The following is a 22,267-nucleotide window of genomic DNA, read 5'->3' on the forward strand; positions in this document are numbered from 1 at the left end:
ACGACGTTGGGTCCCCCCTCCCAGACCTCTTTAACCCCTTGTCCCCCATGCAGACTGGGATAGCCAGAATGCGGAGCACCGGCCGCGTGGGGCTCCGCACCCTGACTATACCAGCCCGCATGGTCCATGGATTGGGGGGTCTCGGAAGGGGAGGGGCAGCCAAGCTTTCCCCTCCCCCTCCGAGCCCTTGTCCAATCCAAGGACAAGGGGCTCTTCTCCACCTCCGATGGGCGGTGGAGGTGGAGGCCGCGATTTCCTGGGGAGGGGTTCATCTTCTGCAGCACTTTACAGAGTATATAGTCATGTCACTGACTGTCCTCAGAGGAGCTCACACTCTAATCCTACCATAGTTAGGGTTGCCAGGTGTCCGGTTTTAGACCGGACAGTCCAGTTTTTGGCCGCTGTGTCCTGTCCAAAAAGGCATGTTAAACCGGACAATTAAGATGTCCGGTTTTATGCCTTTTGCCACTTGCCGCCAGTAACTCCGAAACATCCGTTCATCAGCCGTTTCGGAGTCACAGAGATCATTCTGCCCGATTAGCAATAGGGATTCGGGAAGCACTACTGTGGATATGGCACCGCCCCTGTTTGTCATCACATCACAATACTGAGATCCGCCTCCAACATGGCGGCCTGTACGGCTCCGAAGTTGCGACATGGTGATGTACGACATGCCGCGCTAACTTGTGTGCGCATGCGCAGTGTCTGTAGTGAGGCTGTCTCCTGATGGTGGGAGCGGGGTTTTCCTGCAGTTTGTAATTTGGCAAAACTGTGCAGGACTCGTCACCAGCAGTATGGCGTTCAACTTCGGATCTGCTACAGGGGCCAGCACTAACAGGTAGGAAGATAGTGAGAGATGGGGACACAAAGCTCGGGGGGTGTTGTTGTATAGAAGCAGCACGCTGTCACACATCATGCTTGTCAAACCTTATGTTACTGCTGTCTCTCAACACGATTACAGCAATTGAAATACAGTTTGATTATGAAGTCAGTGTAGCCCGTTTTGGGTAACAGGCCCGCCACCCGTCCGCCAGCGCTGCGCGACCGCTGATTCGCTGCCTGGCTGTCAGTCAAAGGCACAGCCAGCCAGCTTACGCGGCGTAAGTTACGCCAGCTTAAGTACCGCCCCCGAGCCCGCGCTTCCCGACGTTGCTACGTGTAATGCTTGTGCATTTACTGGTGAAAAGCGGTCCCTTATTATGTGCATTTACTGGTGAAAAGTGGTCTCTTATGTGCATGTACTGGTGAGGACAGTTAGTGACATGGCTATGTACTCTGTAATGTGCTGCAGAAGATGTCAGTGCGATATAAATACTGTAAAAAACATTTTTTAAAAAGCCCATTGCTTAGCCCCACTCTACATAAAAGTGCGCTTCTGACTCCGCCCCTAACTCCACCCCCTGTCCGGTTTTCTCCATCAGCCGACCTGGCAACCCTAACCATAGTCATTGTCTAATGCACTCCCATATTATTATTATGTGTTTATATAGCACTGACATCTTCTGCAGCACTTTACAGAGTACATAGTCATGTCACTGACTGTCCTCAGAGGAGCTCACATACTAATCCTACCATAGTCATTGTCTAATGCCCTCCCATATTATTATTATGTGTTTATATAGCAGTGATATCTTCTGCAGCACTTACACTTAGGCCTCATTCACACTTCGTGTGCTTCTGTCCGCTTTTGTTCAGCACATTAACAGATACATGTTGCTGAAAAAAAGTGCACAGAAGCGGACAGAAGCGTAGAGAGATATGGAGGCTGCAATATTTAGTACACAGTCAGGCCCATGGCTGTCTTAACGACAACTGAAGCGAGAGAGATATGGAAGCTGCAATATTTACTTCCTTTTAAACAATACCAGTTTCCTGGCTATCCAGCTGATCCTCTGCCTCTAATACTTTCATCCCTAGACACTGAACAAGCATGCAGCAGATCAGGCATTTCTGACATTATTGTCAGATCTGACAAGATTAGCTGCATGCTTGTTACTGGTGTGATTCAGACACTACTACAGCAGAATAGAGCAGAGGCGCTGCCAGGCAACTGGTATTGCTTAAAAGGAAATAAACATGGCAGCCTCCATATCCCTCTCTTGCCCAGCCCCATCTTCTACACCATTTGATTTGTCATGCGATCGATATGCAATCGCTGATCAAATTGATAAAATCCAACAGGTCCGATCAGGATTCGATTCGATTTGCGTTGAACGAACGCATATCGAATTGAACCCTGATTGAACATTTCAGGAATCCCCCCCTTGAAAATCCTGGATTTGCCCCTGAAGCTGCACAATAACAAACTCTTGAGGAGCATGCCACCTTGACAGGTGAGTCCCCATGCTGACAAAAACACTACAGAGGCCCTGGGGACCACAATAGAGTTCAAGGGAAACCTGGGGGGGGGGGCTTTGGTAGCTGGCTCAGGGGCCCGGGGGAGGTGGGGGACCCAGCCAGAAACAAAGGGGCCCCTAATGCCGCTTAATGGGGGAGGGGACGGTCAGGAGGGCTCCCCGGGTTCATTTTGCTCACGGCCAAATATGAATTACACAGCAGCGTAGTACCAACATGTTTCACGCTAGACCTGTTTAGTCATTGTCATAGCTACCAGACCCATACTAAAAGGACCATCTGTAACACTTATGCTAAAAGGCAGGCCCCTCCCAGCAGAAGCCATGAAAGGACTGTGTAATAACTTACCCCCCACACACTGTATTGTTTGCCTTTGTGTGCTGCTTTACTGTGGGACAGACAAGGGAGAAGCCAAATGCCAATATAGTGTAATAAACTCAAAAGAAATATGACTAGGAAAGTAATTTTCTCATGGACTTAAAGAGGAACTCCAGTGAAAATAATGTATTAAAAAAGTGCTTCATTTTTACAATAATTATGTATAAATGATTTAGTCAGTGTTTGCCCATTGTAAAATCTTTCCTCTCCCTGATTTACATTCTGACATTTATCACATGGTGACATTTTTTACTGCTGGCAGGTGATGTCAGTGGAAGGAGATGCTGCCTGCTTTTTTTGGCAGTTGGAAACAGCTGTAAACAGCTATTTCCCACAATGCAATGTGGTTCAAAGACAGGAAACCGTCAGGACCATGGCCCTGACATCACACTGTGGGAGGGGTTTCACCACAATATTAGCCATACAGACCCCCCTGATAATCCGTTTGAGAAAAGGAAAATATTTCTCATGGGAAAGGGGGTATCAGCTACTGATTGGGATAAAGTTCAATTCTTGTTACGTTATCTCTTTAAGTCACCACTAAGGTAACCATTGTAGCTGGTGCAAAGAATGGCCTCATTTACAGGTAAGGGTCGCACTCCAAAAAATGTGGTGTTTGGTGTTTTTACAAGACACAGTGCATTTATATTGTGCTTTTCTACAGGCGAACTCAAAGCTGCAGCCACTAGGGTGCGCTCTATATTCAGTAGCAGTGTTAGAGAGTGCCCTAGGTCTCCTTACCGAATAGGTGTTGGCTTACTGAACAGGAAGAGCTTAGATTTGAATCCTGGTTTCCTGTGTCAGAAGCAGAGCCCTTAATGCAGCCACTAAAGCATGTGACATTTAGCGTATAGATGTAGTGGAGTTCAACAATCCATCAATGATGACTTGCGTCACAAAAAGAAGGTTGCTAAAGTAAAGAAGAAGGTAGCTAAAGTAGCTCTGGCATCCACACCTTATACAAACCTAAGTAAGGCATACCAATAGGAATTTGCCCCAGCCTTGTTTTCGGATTGGACCGTTATAATGGTGTCATGTCCTCTAGTAACCTTTCTCGAGTGCATAATAATACCCTTGCACCTAAATACTTTTATTATTGAGCCTTTTAAGAATTTTCCAGTGACTGGGATTAGGAAGATAAATGTACTGTATTAGCTTCCTCCTGAGCCTCTGCTCTTAACAAGATTTATTTCTTCACTTCAAAAACTCACAAGGGTTAGCCGTGCTTTCAGGACCCAGGAAAGCTGTGGTGTAATGGAAGTATAATGGAAGGTATTTTTCTTTGTTAACGTAGAAGCAAGAATTAAATACCCCGGTAAGCTTTTCAACACCTATTTATCTAAAACAAGAGCAATAAAGTCCAGAGCACTTGTGTCCTTGGCTGCTCGTAGAATTTATTCATAACATATTTATTTACAGTAATGTGGATGTCCAAACAAGTGCTACAGTCCAGATATTGGTCCTAACTGACTAACCTACAGTAATATTGCTGTGCGCAGGCAGCACACGGCAATTTTACCACGCCATGGCAATTCTACCTAAGTAATGTGAACGCTGCCTGCTAGGGTAACACACATTGCAGCGTAGTAACACTTGCATTACTTGTGTTACTTCGGTCACGCTAATACAACTGTACCACTGTCAGGGGTAGCAGCAGTAAAAATACCATGCACTGCTTGCGCACCCCAATCTTACCATAGGTTAGTAAATCAGGGCTATTGTGTGATATTAACTACAGCATAGGAACCATATCATGAATATACCCCCTTCAAGTAACAGAATGGAATAAGCCATGTGCCATTTATACTGTTTTATTCAAATAACAGATTGATCAGTCTAATCCAGTCTACCAATAAGAGAGATTTACTCTTTGTGACCAGCACTGCAGATCCAATTCAGCAATTCTCCCTCTGCACCGTGCAATAAAGCATTTAAATCTCCCAACAACATCCCCAGTGTCGCTATAAAAGCCATGTATACCTCTCATCACTTTTTTTCTGCCTGCAAAAAGAACTAATTTATTACACACTTAGCATGGAAGAAGTTAAACACAAATTGATGATTGTAGAACTGCAGTGCAAGCCACAAAGAGTTAATATGTGCTTAAAGGGAGGTGGGCAGGGTCAGTGAACAACTGTCTGGTACCGCCTCCCAGTTCCTCCATGCCTGCTTCATGTGGGTGAAGATGACATGGAGAGGAGTCTGATCATCACACAGCATCTGACATTGGCATAATATGACACAGGAAAAAATAAAAAATGTATGATGTTATTTCTCTGGGACAAGTGTACATGACTGAATGTGTACATATGTAGTTTCATTTTTTTTTTAGTTTTTCATCATAGTGCCCCTTTAAGAAATTACAGCAAGCAGTTTTTACTGTGGGAACATCAGTGTGAGAATCCGCTCAGCTGCCTGCGCAGGCAGGCAGCCTTTTGACCATTGTTTAGGTTTGCTTGCTGCAGGACTCTGGAAAGGAGACCTTCTGTCAGTTGTGCAGCTTGTGTTGCTGAGGGATTTGCATACATTAGTCATGCAAATCCGTTACCTGCCTTCTTTTGATGACTGGCACTATAAAAGCATTCTGCTCCCAGAATGCTTTGCTGGACATTTCCCTTCCATGGTCTGTTCCTGATGGACACTGCTGGAGTGTCAGCCATTGCTATCTAGTATAGTTAATTCCTGGGGGTTGCTTTAGGCTCCCCTTCTAGTCCAGTCAGGTTGTATTATCTGTTTTGCCTGTTCCGTCTGTCTTGTGTTTGGATCGTACAAGCCCTAGCGTTAGCGGCTGTGGATCCTTCTGATTGAGTCTGGAGTGTAGGTTGGAACAGCGGTTGTTTCTGCCTACCTCATCTGTTCTGTCTGCCGTGTGTTTGGATCGCACTCGCCCTAGCGCTAGTGCTGGGGATCCTTCTGTTCTGTCTCCTGGGATCGCGCTAGCCACTTTTCGCTAGCGCTGGGGATCCTTCTGTTCTGTCTTCTGGGATCGCGCTAGCCACTTTTCGCTAGCGCTGGGGATCCTTCTGTTCTGTCTTCTGGGATCGCGCTAGCCACTTTTCGCTAGCGCTGGGGATCCTTCTGTTCTGTCTTCTGAGATCGCGCTAGCCACTTTTCGCTAGCGCTGGGGATCCTTCTGTTCTGTCTTCTGGGATCGCGCTAGCCACTTTTCGCTAGCGCTGGGGATCCTTCTGTTCTGCTACTCTGTCTCCTGGGATCGCGCTAGCTACTTTTCGCTAGCGCTGGGGATCCTTCTGTTCTGTCTTCTGGGATCGCGCTAGCCACTTTTCGCTAGCGCTGGGGATCCTTCTGTCGCTTGTCCCTATTTTCGTGTGTCTGTCTTGTCTGCTGCGCTTGCTGGAGGCTCGGTGAGGTAACCGTTAAGCAAGCGCTCGCGTCCTCTGTTTCATGTTGGTCTGTTAATGGTTAGTTAGGCGTGCTTGTCTCTATTGTGCTTATCACGTGGAGACCGCGCATAACCGCGTGCACTGTTGCGAATGAGTGCGGTGTTCGCGGTTAGCTAGCGTTTGTTATTTTCCGTATTTCCTTATTGTATTATTTGCTGTGCCTTTGCTACTCTCGTGCTCCGCCTTGCTGTACCTTGCCTTGTGTCACGTCTGGCGATCGCACCTCTCGCGATCGCGTTCCTGCTTCTTATCTGCTGTGGTGTGTGCACAGTCGCGGGTCGGCAACTAATTTTATGCACACACACACAATCTGTCTCTGTGCTCACTCTCAATCGCTTCTCTTGCGATTGCGTTTCTTCCCTTCGTACAATTCCTGTCTGGCGTGCGTGGTAGGGCAGAGGAGCTGTTCCTCTGCACTCCACAGCTCCACCTGCCAACAGGAATTTCCCTCTGCAGGTGCATAGCACCTAGCCTGGGTGTCCTCAATTATACGCTTGTGGAGGAAATCCGCCACGTCAGCGCACGTCTGGTGCGCTGACCATGGAGACGATTCCGCAATCGTTACAATCAGCAAGCTGTGTGCATGTTCTTTCTACGCTAAAGCTTCTTGAGATTTTTCTTGGCCAAAATGAATGGTTGTGATTGTCTCAGGACTTACGAGGCCAAATAACCCAAAAAAAGTTAATTACCTGCATCATCTTTTAAGGCACAGAGGCGTCCGCGGCCTCTGTGCCGATCCGCTGGGTCCGCCCGCTCATTAGCCCCCCGGGCCGGCTTTCGACCCCACAGCCCGGGTTGGGCTCTCCTGCCTCTCCTAAAATGCCGCTTGATCTGGCCGCGGCTGCGCAGTCCTCATAACCGCGAGTGGGGCTGCGCAGCTCTAGGGCCACCCCCCTCCCCGATCCACGCTACTGTAGCGTGGACGGCGTCCTCCGTGCCTTGAGAGATGATGCAGGTAATTAACTTTTTTTGGTCATTTGGCCTCGTAAGTCCTTTAAAGGGAAGCTTAACTGAGAAGGATATGGATTTTTCCTTTTAAAATAATGCCAGTTGCCTGACTCTCCTGCTGATCCTGTGTCTCTAATGCTTTCAGCCACAGCCCCTGAACAAGCATGCAGATCAGGTGCTCTGACTGAAGTCAGGCTGGATTATCTGCATGCTTTTTTTCTGTTCTGTGATTCAGCCACTACTGCAATCAAGGGCTTCCAGGCAACTGGTATTGTTTAAAAGGAAACATCCATTTTCCTTTTCAGTTTAGGATCCCTTTAAAATCAACAGCATGGACAGGTGTCCCCGCACATTATTGGCCTCATCTTCAGCAATCGGGCAGAATTCAGTTGCTTTTGGCGAATCAGGGTGCTGTTTGCCTCCCTTGCATCAGGGTGCTGTTTGCCTCCCCTGCATCAGTGTGCGGTTTGCCTCCCCTGCATCAGGGTGCTGTTTGCCTCCCCTGCATCAGTGTGCGGTTTGCCTCCCCTGCATCAGGGTGCTGTTTGCCTCCCCTGCATCAGGGTGCTGTTTGCCTCCCCTGCATCAGGGTGCTGTTTGCCTCCCCTGCATCAGGGTGCTGTTTGCCTCCCCTGCATCAGGGTGCTGTTTGCCTCCCCTGCATCAGGGTGCTGTTTGCCTCCCCAGCATCAGGGTGCTTTTTGCCTCCCCTGCATCAGGGTGCTGTTTGCCTCCCCTGCATCAGGGTGCTGTTTGCCTCCCCTGCATCAGGGTGCTGTTTGCCTCCCCTGCATCAGGGTGCTGTTTGCCTCCCCTGCATCAGGGTGCTGTTTGCCTCCCCTGCATCAGAGTGCTGTGTGCCTCTCCTGCATCAGGGTGCTGTTTGCCTCCCCTGCATCAGGGTGCTGTTTGCCTCCCCTGCATCAGGGTGCTGTTTGCCTTCCCTGCATCAGGGTGCTGTTTGCCTTCCCTGCATCAGGGTGCTGTTTGCCTTCCCTGCATCAGGGTGCTGTTTGCCTCCCCTGCATCAGGGTGCTGTTTGCCTCCCCTGCATCAGAGTGCTGTTTGCCTCCCCTGCATCAGAGTGCTGTTTGCCTCCCCTTCTCCTCCCCTCTCCTGAGCCCAAAATTTCACTCGAAATGGTCACTGAAAATCATTCACTACAGGTGGCAGTTATTGACAAGCCTTTAAACTTTGCTGATATTTGGATTGGCTGTATGCTGGTCTGCTTTATAATGCCTTCATATGTAGTCTAGCATTTGGTGCATATATATTTCTGTGTTTGGCCTCTTTCAGACGGACGGCATGTTGAGCAGATCAGTCTCCTGTCTGCCGCCCGCTAGTGCAATTTGGGTTTAATTTAAATGCAGACGAATTGCAGAGGTTGTAACACAACACATGTCAAGCGATGTCACGTGGTGGTGTTACAGGGCGGCAGACTGAGACAATGCACTTTCCATAGTGTAGGGTGGACAATTAGGCAAAGGAGAGTTAGAGAGGAAATGACATCAGGATTGCCTTCAAAATAGCCACAGTTAAAATGGGAAAAGCTTTTCTCTTTTTTTTTTACTGTAGAAAGATCACTAAAATCAAAATGTGGACAGTGCAATACATATGTTATATAAGTAGAGCAATTATTTATATACTTATATATGTGTTTTTTCTTTCTGAGATAGTATGGCTGACAGCTCCTCTTTAAAATTGGTTGTTCATTGCCTCAGATGAATGATTATAGCTATCATTATTGTGCAGCTCTGCTTTTTAATAAATTAATTCATTGTGGTGAACACCATACACTTCAGTTAAGAAGGTGTTTGTTACAAGCACCCTTTTTATTTTTTTATTTGTATTTTTTTGTATTTTTTTTAGCAGAGGTATGTCACCATACTACAAGCCAGTGGGCTATGCACCTCTACATCCTCTAGCGAAATGTAAAGGTTTGGGCTGACCATCCATTACAGAGAGTAAAATATCAGTAAAATTACCAATATTCTACTATCAGTTTTACCAGCGCCCCTTTTTCCTCACACCTTTATATCTATATACGCAGATGCTCTAAGGTTTGTTAATCACTATATACAGTATGTGTCACTATAACAATTGTGTTGTCTACCCCCTACCTTATTATGTAATTAATATCTATATTTTTATGCATACCAATGTCTGTATTTTTATGATCACACATTTGTTTCTTACCCTGTACATTGCCCTGGAAGGTTATAGCTCTATAAAAAAAAAAATAATTCTCCCTGTGTACACCTAGTATATTGTATGTAATATCCTGGTCTTCCCTTTGTTAGCAGATTGCAGTAACATGTGAGTCAATGAAACTATGTTCTGCTTATAAATGCCTTCATTCAGTGAGTTACTGGTAATACGTGTGAATGCATACATGTCAGATACACAGGTAACCTACATTGTCCTAGTGTAATGGAGATGTGCCTTGATGAGCCAGGTTTCCTATATATTCCTGCAGACAGTGCTGAACACTAATGAGGTATGTATTCTCCAGGCACCGTATGTGTAGAAGTGGCTTATAATGTCTTCTTCATGCCAAACACACAAATATTCCAGTGTATGAGCGCTCGAGCTAACATTTCTTGTGACTGGGGGTTAAAAACAATATCTGTAGGTGTGACTTTGTCTGTCTGCGGAAACGATGCTGACGACCCTTGCCTTATTCTTTACCTGTCAATGCTGAAGCCCATTATTGCCCCTTAAAATGATAATGTCAGACTAGATTTTGCAGACTCCCTACATTATTATTTTTATATTTTCTGTCTGTTTCTGTTCCTGTGACAGGATCACTTCTAGCCAGTAGTGAATATGTATTTTGTCACCGGGGACACAAACAGCAAAAAGACTTCAGACATTTTTGTCCCTGTTTTAAGGGTCGCTGAGATCAGGAAATGATAGGATAGTTTTCTAATTATCACATAGACAGTGTTAACAACCTGAAAGAAATTCTAAACTTTCCTCACACAATACAAAATAGAAATAGAAAAATGAATTGCAGTAAACGAGAGTGCTAGGGGGCCAAACTAACTAACTTAAAGAGAAACTGTGAACAAGAATTGAACTTTATTCCAATCAGTAGCTGATACCCCCTTTCCCATGAGAAATATTTTCCTTTTCACAAACTGATCATCAGGGGGCTCTGTATGGCTGATATTGTGGTGAAACCTCTCCCACAGTGTGATGTCAGGACCATGGTCGTGACAGTTTCCTGTCTGGGAACCTCAATGCATTGTGGGAAATAACAGCTGTTTACAGCTGGGTCCAACTGCCAGAAAAGTAAGACAAGCAGACAAATATGTCTGTGGGAGTGTGTGTGTGTGTGTGTGTGTGTGTGTGTGTGTGTGTGTGTGTGTGTGTGTGTGTGTGTGTGTGTGTGTGTGTGTGTGTGGGGGGGGGGGGGGTCAAAGGGAGGTATAGTATTAGGTTGCTATGGTACATAGCCAGCGGTTTAATTATTCCTCCAACTGTATAGAGATGATGAGTAGCATGTGGAAGAGGACAGTGGTGACTAGTGGCACAGAGAGATGCAGAGAGGGACAAAGGTGACTAGCGGCACTTAGAGATGAGGATGAGTACAGTGGTGGCGAGTGGTACGTAGAGATGAGGAGGGGTACAGAGGTCTGAGCTCTGGTCTCCCCTCACTGACTACAATACATTGCTGGTTGGATCTTGGCCACAAGCACTTAGCTACTTCAGGAATTGCTAGCCAAGTCCAGAAGTGGTGAGACTTTGGGTTCTGATAGATTGCTACCCTAACAAATAAGCTTAAAGTGTACCAGAGCTGAGGGACCCTAGAGATTTTATACTCAACCGGAGCTTCTTCCAGCTCCATAAGCTCGTAAGAGTCCATTGCCGTCCTTCCGCGGTCTACCGTTCATCCGCGATCAGCCCCAGTAATAGGCTCAGTTGGGATCAATCTGGGCTACTGCGCATGCAACCTGACCAAAACCCTGGTCCACTGGGCTGCCATAGGGGTGCTGGTGGGACAATAGTTTTGGCAACTGGACCATTATTGTCAAGTTCAGATTACATGCTGTATCTCATTTTGATTTTAGGTGATACACAAAAGTAATGCTAGGGGGTGTAACTAGAGGAGAGCACCCCTGCAATTGCAGGGGATGCTGAGAGGGGCCCCAACTACTAATCTTCCCTTCCTTCGGTACAGGGCAGTATACTTCAACTCAGGTGTTTTTATGGCTACACTTGTTGTAGGTGTGAAGATCATGATGGCCACACTTTTGTATGACCCTTGTGAGATGAGCACCAAGGGGAGGCAAGGAAAGGGGTGTGAGAAACATTATGGGAGCCCTATCAAAGCTTTGCTGGAGGATCCCATGAATTGTAGTTACGACACTGACTATACGCGTGTGTAGGCTGCACCATGTGTTGCCCTCCCCACTGTCTTTCTGGATGAAAATGTGATATAGTGTCATGCTTGTAAACAGATAGCCAGGCCAAATAAATCAGAAATCATTTTCCCTATGTTAAAAGAATATCTGCTGAAATATAGATTCTGCTTCTATGGTACGTCACGGCTCTGTGTGCTGCTTTATGCCCCCTAGTTTGCTGTGGCTATTGTTACACCCCCTACAGCAAACAGAATTTCAATTCTGCAAACAATCACTTCAATGGATTATTTATAACTGCTATAAAATAGATTAAAGTTTAGTGTAGTCATTCATCTGGGGAAGCAGACAGGAGGGATATATTTCATCTTGAAAGAAAAGCGTGCATATTTATTGTGCCTTTAATGAATTTTTCCACCCAGAGCAGCAAATCAAGCTGTAATATATAGATGGCAACAGCATAGAATTGCCTAGCAACTGTCCAGACAAACAGAAATTACAATAGGAGCAAGCTACATCTCCCACACCTGTGTGCATACTGCATTATAATACCGTCAACAGGAGCAGCCATATATGATGCAATGTATAGAATGGATGTGAAATGGATGCATTCAAAATATTATATACTTATAACCCCAATAAAATAGCACATTATAGCTTTATATGACTTGTTTACAGCACAGGATGGACTGACCCTTTACCTGTTTAATAGTAGTGCACATATATCACTATAGTAGGGGAAGAATGCCATGAATTTGCCTAAAGCTCCTGTCTAGTACTGTAAATATCTGTTATTTTTTACTGTTACGCACAGGGGTCTAGTCCTGGAAAAAGAAGTGAGTGGACTCACCCGGAAAACCTCTGCGCCGCGCATAGCGTGGCGCGCCAACAAGTGGGCGTGGTCAAGCATAATGTGGGCGTGGTCATGGGTGGGGCCAAATATACATGACCTTAGCAGTGATGTAAAAGGTCTGCCAGGGAAGTTTGAGCTCTGCCGTAGTGTATCCCCCAAAATAGATGTAATCTGACAGCATTTCACCAAAAAGACACATAATCTGGTAGAAGTTCCTCCAAAATACAGATAATATGGAAGTGGTTCCCCCAAAATAGACAGTGTGGCAGCAGCAGTTCCCCCAACATACACATAATTTGGAAGCAGTTCCCCAAAATAAGCGAAACCTGGCAGCGGATCACCCAAAATACACGTAACACCCAAAATACATATAATCTGGCAGCAGTGGTCCCCCAAACATACACAATCTGGCAGCAGTTCCCCAAAATACGCATAATCTGGCAGCAGTCGTTCCCCTAACATACACATAATCTGGCAGCTGTTCCCCAAAATACACGTAATCTGGCAGCAGCTGTTCCTCTAACATACACATAATCTGGCAGCTGTTCCCCAAAATACATAACAGCAGATAATCTGACAGCAGTTCCCCCAAAATAGGTACCCCCAGCATAGGTAGCCAGGTCTATAGGTGTCCCCAGTATAAGTAGCCATGAGTATAGTAGTCCCCAGTATATGTAGCCAGAGGTATATGTGCCTAGTATATGTAGCCAGGGGTATATATCCCTAGTATATGTAGCCAGGGGTATACGTGCCCAGTATATGTAGCCAGGGGTATACGTGCCCAGTATATGTAGCCAGGGGTATACGTGCCCAGTATATGTAGCCAGGGGTATACGTGCCCACTATATGTAGTCAGGGGGGTATATGTGCCCAGTATATGTAGCCAGGGGTATATATGCCCAGTATATGTAGTCAGGGGGTATATATGCCCAGTATATGTAGCCAGGGGTATATATGCCCAGTATATGTAGCCAGGGGTATATATGCCCAGTATATGTAGCCAGGGGTATATATGCCCAGTATATGTAGCCAGGTGTATATATGCCCAGTATATGTAGCCAGGGGTATATATGCCTAGTATATGTAGCCAGGTGTATATATGCCCAGTATATGTAGCCAGGGGTATATATGCCCAGTATATGTAGCCAGGGGTATATATGCCCAGTATATGCAGCCAGGGGGTATATGTGCCCAGTATATGTAGCCAGGGGTATATATGCCCAGTATATGTAGGCAGGGGTATATGTGCCCATATGTAGCCAGGGGTATATGTGCCCATATGTAGCCAGGGGTATATGTGCCCATATGTAGCCAGGGGTATATGTGCCCATATGTAGCCAGGGGTATATGTGCCCAGTATATGTAGGCAGGGGTATATGTGCCTAGTATATGTAGCCAGGGGTATATGTGCCCATATGTAGCCAGGGGTATATGTGCCCATATGTAGCCAGGGGTATATGTGCCCATATGTAGCCAGGGGTATATGTGCCCATATGTAGCCAGGGGTATATGTGCCCATATGTAGCCAGGGGTATATGTGCCCATATGTAGCCAGGGGTATATGTGCCCAGTATATGTAGGCAGGGGTATATGTGCCTAGTATATGTAGGCAGGGGTATATGTGCCCATATGTAGCCAGGGGTATATGTGCCCATATGTAGCCAGGGGTATATGTGCCCAGAATAGGTGTCCCCCAGCAGGAGGGGAGCAGCGCTGTGGAAGGAGAGCTGTGAGCAGCACCTTAGGGTGCTCTCCTTTCCTCGCTCTCCCCTCCTGAAGTAATGTGCGCACAGCCGGCAGCGGGCGGGACTTACCTCTCCTCGTCGTCGGATCTCCGGATCTGCGTGCCGCAAGTCTGGTCTGATACAGACCAGAGCAGCTGCACGCAGATCCGACGCCGGAACGAGGAGAGGTAAGTCCCGCCCGCTGCCGGCTGCCTGCACTTTACTTCAGGAGGGGAGAGCGAGGGAAAGAGAGCACCTAAGGTGAGGGGGGGGGGGGGAATGGCCCCCCTTCTCCACCGCTGCTCACAGCTCTCTTTCCACTGCGCTGCTCCCCTCCGAACATGGCAGGGTGAACGGCTTCCATCCCAGGGAAATAGTAAGTGGACGCCGTTCACCCGCGTCCACGCACCACTCGACCCCTGGTTACGCATATTCAGAAGGAAACCAAGATGATGGGCCTGATTCACCGTCAGCTATTGCTAGCACCAAGGGCTGTCTAACGCATGATTGCCTATTAGTGTAAACAAATCCATGAGGTCCGCACATTTTCAAAAAGATTGATTTATTTACTGATCCATTAAATTGGCATCCATAACCATTAGATCACCATTTTTTTATTGATCCATTGAATTACCATCCCCCAGGGTGCATATCATTTCGGCGCCGCTCAGTTCGGCGCGGTGAGAGCCGAATGACGACTCTCACCGCTGCTGCTAAACTCCAAGGTTGCGTTAATTTACTATTCCCCCTCCGAGTTGTCGCAACTCGGAGGGAGATGTAATTTGGGGTCTGGCAGCCGCCAGAACCCCGAATTACCGCTACGCGCCCCGCACAGCATAGCATTACTGCTATGGGGTGCCCAGTTTCGGCGCTCGGCTCTCAGAGCCGTGCGACGAAATCAGCTGATTCGCCATCCTCCATCACCATAAGTACTGTCCAAAAGTTACCTAAGCTACCCATTCGAGGACAAACTTGCTTGTGATAAATTAACATTGTTTTTTTTATTGATCTGACATTCTTTTCTGTTAATTTAATTGTTTTCAGATGTGGGAGGTGTTTTATTTATCATCCAAAATAAGGGCCTCTAAGGAAAAGTTTTTCACTTCCTAAACTCAGAATTGACACTTATGCTAAATCCACACCATACAATTATTCGGCCGATTCATTATTTTTTAGCATGTCCGACCTGAGAATCGAACGATTTTTTGAGCAATTTTCTGACCGATTTCTGTAGAAACGTACGGAAATCAGTCTTAAAATCGCTCAAAAAACGGTTTCGACTCTCAGATCGGCCATGCTGGAAATATGCCTAGTACACACCATACAATTTTCTGTAAGATTTACCTTCCAGATGAATAATTTCCAACATGTTGGAAATTATCTATCTAACCATCTATCTGCCTAGCAATTAAGCATTGTTCTACTCAGCAGGAGATAACCAGAAGACAATGCACCAGAGATAATGACCAGTCTCTACCGGTACTTTACAGAAAATAAAATAATTACAGAAAATCTAACAGAAAATCTAACAGAAAATTGTATGGTGTGTACTAGGCAATAATCAATCGGGAAGGTAAATCTGCCGAATAATTGTATGGTGTGGATCCAGCATTAGGCTAAGTACACACTTATGTGGTGTACACACTGATCTTTTGCAGAAAATGATCTTATGCATGTGTACAGCATCCTTGTGTGCAGCATCTTGCAAAGATTTTATCTGATGGGAAGTTCAGCTCAATAGAAAAGACTGTGTAGAGTATGCTCTCATACTACATGGAAGGGGGTAAAATTGGTCTGTGATCTTGCCTATTCCAAAGACTTTTATCTCAAGTGTGTACTTAGCAATTGATTACGTTAATCTTTTATTTTATGTAATTTTATTTAATTTCAGTTCCACAACGCGTGCAATAATTTCTGACGGTACAGTACTTTGCTAAAGGGAGGTAGAAATTCTTCCCCCTAATGCTGGGCATACACGGCTGCTGGGGAGGATTATCAATCGAGCCTGATGGCTCGATTGATAATATCCGACATGTCCGATACCCCGCCGGATCGATACTTTGCTCGATACCGGCGGGGAGAACAATAGAATAAACGAGCGGCTGATTAGCAGCTGCCCGCGCGGACGAGTGGGGATGCGCCGGCATCGAGCCAGCGGCTCGATCCGGCGCATAATCGCAGCCATGTATGCCCGGCATTAGAAACAGACCATAGGCCTGTCCAGCAAAACTTTGGATGAAGCGTCTTCTCCTTTAATAAACGAAAAATAAGGCCCTAAATGCTATACAGACAGCTATATGAGGTGAACCAAAATAGGCATTTTCTACAACTTCTTGAATCATGATTAAACAGATCTAACACAATTAGGTAAAACTCACCGATCAAAAAACAAAACCAATTAGCCAGCTTTTCCTCCCCAAAATTCATAATTAGGCAGCATTTCACATAAATAACCAGAATGTCCCCTAAACAGTTAACCAGACGTCCCACAAAATCATAATTAGGCAGGGTCCACCCTAAAGGCTTGGTCGCCAGGGGCGTTTTTGCGTCATTTTTTGGGATCTACCGCCGTTCCATTAAAGTGAATGGGAGCGTTTAGAACTGACTTTTGCAGGCTTTCATGAAAGCCTGGCGGTAGATCCCATGGTTGCGTCTCATCTCGGAAGCAACATGTTGCTTTCAGAAGCGGTAAACGCCAGGAAACAATTGCAGAGACCTGAACTGCTAGCCTTAAAGGCTTCCCAAAAGTCTTAAAAAGCTAGCATCTGAACGCTGGGGTTTAAACGCTGGCATTTGAATGTGGTGCCGAGCTCGGCAGAAGCCCATGTGAACCAGCCCTAAGATCACCAAGCATATATTTCACAGAGTACCCTCTTAAAGGGAATCTGAAGTGAAAATAAACTTATGATATAATGATTTGTATGTGTAGTACAGCTAAGAAATAAAACATTAGGAGCAGAGACATGAGTCTAACATTGTTTCCAGTACAGGAAGAGTTAAGAAACTCCAGTTGTTATCTATGCAAAAGAGCCACTGATCTCCACGACTTTCAAAGTCTCAGAGAGCTCTGTCTTCTCTGAGAGGAAGGTCTTTCTGCAGAGTAAGGTTCAAAAGTTCACTAGCCTGGTCTGTAAAATCATTTAGAGTGCTGAGTAGTGTGTAAACTGCAAATATTAGAGAATGATGCAATGTTATAAAAAAAAACCGATATAACTGAAAGTAAAAATATGATCATATTTTCTTTGCTACTAATGTTCTAGTAATTATCTGTACTGCAAAACCAATTCATCATTGCATAATTTTTTTTCCGCTTCAGTGTCTCTATAAAACCTCAAACATAAACAGGCAAAGCCCCTAAAACCTCCAATTGTAATTAGGCATTACGGTAAATCCCCACACTAAAAAAGGCAGGGTACACCCTACATCCCCACATATAATTCCCCCCACAAATCACCAAAAATAATTAGGCAGCGTTCTTCCCATCACCAATCCCTGTTGTCAGTGGTCACCTGTACATAAGGACAGAATAGTGACCTGAAGCCTGGCTCTTCAGCACCTTCAGCAGTGCAGTCAGCAATCCTCCCCAGTAGGGGCATACTATAATAAAGGTTATGCGGCTGCAGCACAAATCCCACCACATTATCTGGGACAATCATAGACAGTGCTTTTGTGCTCCTGTGCAGACGCAGCCATCCTATGCATGCACAGTATGGCTGTGCTTGTGCATGGTGGGAAGCATGGCTGTGAACTAGAAGAGGGTCTTGGCCAGCGCCCTGCGGCAGTAGGGTCAAGGAGTACATGAGAAGCCTCTGAGCCAGCTAGAGGCTTCCTTCCGCTAAGCTAGGTATCTTACCTTTTTTTGTCATTACAGGTTTGCCTTGAAATGGAACTCCAGTGAAAATAATGTAATAAAAAAGTGCTTCATTTTTACAATAATTATGTATAAATGATTTAGTCAGTGTTTGCCCATTGTAAAATATTTCCTCTCCCTAATTTACATTCTGACATTTATCATATGGTGACATTTTTACTGCTGGCAGGTGATGTCAGTGGACGTAGCTGCTGCTTGCTTTTTTGGCACTTGTAAACAGCTGTAAACAGCTATTTCCCACAATGCAACGAGGTTCACAGACAGGAAGCTGCCAGGACCATGGTCCTCACAGTTTCCTGTGGGAGGGGTTTCACCACAATATCAGCCATACAGAGCCCCCTGATGATCCGTTTGTGAAAAGGAATAGATTTCTCATGTAAAAGGGGTTATCAGCTACTGATTGGGATGAAGTTCATTTTTGGTCATGGTTTCTCTTTAAGTAAAGGATTGAATGAAGTTGAAAGCACCACTCATCTTAAAGGCTTGTACACACACCTGAGGCAGCCGATAACGACTGCTTCAGCCAATAATCAGGCATGTGGGCGGCAGCTGGAGCCCCCGAACCCGCGAGCTATCCGCCAGGCGGACCTACTCACCGCCAGCGACGCCGATACCCACTGATCCCATTGTTTGTGCCCCTCCTCCTCCCGCCACGTGAACTTATGCATGCGCTGCTCGTCATCCCACTGTCATCTGCCCGCATAGCAACACAGCCCGTCGTCAGCTACACAATTGACACACGTGTGTGCAGCCCGGTCCAGGTATTGCCAAAAGGGATGTGGCCCTGATCCCCGACAGGCGACATCAAAGCTGTGTACGCACCTTTAAACCAATGAGTCATGTTTGAGATTTAGGGACTTACTATTAATACAGAGTGGTAAAGGAGAAAGTTCTCCACACTTACCTCCAGGTTTGTAAACATTGGTATTTGTAATACCCTATTACAGTAAGCGTAACACAAGAAGGAAGCTCTGTGGGATAATGACACCACTTATCTGTAAGTTCCAGTATCTGATGAAGACCACTGTGATTTGACATAAACAGAACAGTCGACACCCATCTTGTTACACAAAACTGACCTCAACTTTATTATGTGCAAGAGGGTCACTTTGAACTCTAGTTTGTGATATACTGTAATAGAAAAGACAAATACAATCTGCAGAAGATTCAGACATCTTGATAAGATAAAATATAGTTCACTGACAGCAGATTAGATGAAGACTTGAATGATGTTTCCTTGTACACAATATTCAGTCTGCATGTACAAACAGGCAGAACAATAGCTATAACCTGAGGGAAAATTGCATACTATAATAATGATTATAAACTGTACATGGTTCGTTAAATGTAAACCAGTGATTTTAACTGCAAAATTATTTTCTCAGTCTCAACATCTGTGCATAAAACATTGGGATAAATTTGGCTTTATAGTGGCCATAGAAAAGAGAGATCTGTGTTGTGTTAGTATATATAGTATATGGTCACTTATAACTGAATTATTGCAAATTTCCTTCTGTTTTAAGAAGGCAAATTACACCAAGCTTTGCTTTTTTAGTAGGAGGGCTTTTTGGTTACTTTTATCCCCCTATACATTCCTAGTAGTTTGGGTCACCCTGAGCTGCTTGGTTACTCTGTTGTACTCGACCAAGCCTTATTTCATACAGCCTTATCAATCCCTGCCATGTACTGATGAGGACCAAAAGTCCGAAACAGGCTGTCTACATGTGGGTTTGATAAGGCTGTGCAAAACTTAAAGCTATAAGCTTGCTATACACCAGCGGTTCTGGATGCTTGCTTGGCTTACAAGGGCGAAAAGGGATAATTTGCATATTCAGTAGAGCATTGTGGGTAACCACATATGTTCACTTATAACTGAAATATTGCAAATTTCCTTCTGCTTTAAGAAGGCAAATTACACCAAGCTTTGCTTTTTTAGTAGGAGGGCTTTTTGGTTCCTTTTATCCCCCTACACATTCCTAGTAGTTTGGGTCACCCTGAGCTACTTGGTTACTCTGTTGTGTTAGTAATACACCGGAATTCTGTGCTGTTGTGCTTGGCACACACGATGCAGCTTCCAGGCCAATCGATGGGAATTGAATGATAATTTCTGATCTGCCTGATCTGTTTCTGACAAAGGGATCGATTTTTGCAAAGTTAAAATTGGAAAATCGATCCCTTTATCGACCAGAAGCAGTTTGTATATGTACACATGATACAAATTCCCATCAGGTTACTCGTCGATCGGACAGGAAATTGCATCGTGTGTTCTCAGAATTAGTGGCTGTAGTCCTGAAACTAACACTTTTGACTAAGTCGGACGGATAATTGCATCATGTGTACCCAGCATAAGGCCAGGTTCACCCTAGAAATGCTATGCGAGGTACCAGCAATACAATAATACAATACAATAACATTTGAAAAGCGCTTTTCTCCCATAGGACTCAAAGCTCATAGATATGTCTCAAATCAGTACAGGGTTGTAGGCTGGACTGTGGGACAGAGGAAATAGTCAGGTGTTCATAAATGCCAGACTAAACATGTGGGTTTTCAGTTTGGACTTAAATGCTTCCAGGGATGGAGATGTCCTGATTAGGTGTGGCATGGAGTTCCAAAGTGTAGGAGAAACATGACAGAAGGCTCTGTCTCCAAAGGTTTTGAGGTGGACTCTGGGGAGTGGGGGTGACCAAGTTAAATACAGCCTTTTGATCTAAGTTTGTGGGGGTTGTGATACAGTTGTAACAAGTCCCTCAGGTATCTAGGGCTCATATTGTGCAAGGATTTGAATGTCAACAAGCCAATCTTAAACAGAATTCTCAATTTTATCAGTAGACATTAGAGAAAGCTGTAAATCACCATGGAAATCTGTGACATACTATGGGTGACACTAGAAAGTTGTCTCAAAAAATACTGTGCACTGGAAAGCTGTGGAGGCACCAGAAATCTGGAATGCACTTTGTGAGGCAGTGAAAACCTTTGTCATGGTATGGGGGGAGGGGAGGGAGGGAGCACACTGTAAAGTGGTGATGTACTATGGAGGGCACTAGGAAGTTGTGACATACTATGGAGGGCACTGGGAAGTTGTAAAATACTATGGAGGGCACTGGAAAGTTGTGCTGTACTATGGAGGGCACTGTAAAGTTGTGATGTACTATGGAGGGCACTGGGAAGTTGTGATGTACTATCGAGGGCACTGGGAAGTTGTGACATACTATGGAGGGCACTGGGAAGTTGTGACATACTATGGAGGGCACTGGGAAGTTGTGACATACTATGGAGGGCACTGGGAAGTTGTGACATACTATGGAGGGCACTGAGAAGTTGTGACATAGTATAGAGGGCACTGGAAAGCTGTGCTGTACTATGGGGGGCACTGGAAAGTTGTGATATACTATGGAGGGCTCTGGAAAGCTGTGCTGTACTATGGAGGGCACTGTAAAGTTGTGATGTACTATGGAGGGCACTGGGAAGTTGTGATGTACTGTGGAGGGCACTGGGAAGTTGTGACATACTATGGAGGGCACTGGGAAGTTGTGACATACTATGGAGGGCACTGGAAAGCTGTGCTGTGCTATGGAGGGCACTGGAAAGCTGTGCTGTACTATGGAGGGCACTGGGAAGTTTTAATGTACTATGGAGGGCACTGGGAAGTTGTGATGTACTGTGGAGAGTACTGGGAAGTTGTGACATGGTATGGAGGGCACTGGAAAGCTGTGCTGTACCATGGAGGGCACTGGAAAGCTGTGCTGTACCATGGAGGGCACTGGGAAGTTGTGATGTACTGTGGAGGGCACTGGGAAGTTGTGACATACTATGGAGGGCACTGGGAAGTTGTGACATGGTATGGAGGGCACTTGAAAGCTGTGCTGTACTATGTAGGGCACTGGAAAGCTGTGCTGTGCTATGGAGGGCACTGGAAAGTTGTGACATACTATGGAGGGCACTGGGAAGTTGTGACATACTATGGAGGACACTGGGAAGTTGTGATGTACTGTGGAGGGTACTGGGAAGTTGTGATATACTATGGAGGGCACTGGAGAGCTGTGCTGTACTATGGAGGGCACTAGAAAGTTGTGATGTACTGTGGAGGGCACTGGGAAGTTGTGACATACTATGGAGGGCACTGGAGAGCTGTGCTGTGCTATGGAGGGCACTGGAAAGCTGTGCTGTACTATGGAGGGCACTGGAAAGCTGTGCTGTACTATGGAGGGCACTGGGAAGTTGTGATGTACTATGGAGGGCACTGGAAAGTTGTGACATACTATGGAGGGCACTGGGAAGTTGTGACATACTATGGAGGGCACTGGGAAGTTGTGACATACTATGGAGGGCACTGGGAAGTTGTGACATACTATGGAGGGCACTGGGAAGTT

The sequence above is a fragment of the Hyperolius riggenbachi genome, chromosome 5 (genome assembly GCF_040937935.1).
Source record: "Hyperolius riggenbachi isolate aHypRig1 chromosome 5, aHypRig1.pri, whole genome shotgun sequence".
Lineage (NCBI taxonomy): Eukaryota > Metazoa > Chordata > Amphibia > Anura > Hyperoliidae > Hyperolius > Hyperolius riggenbachi.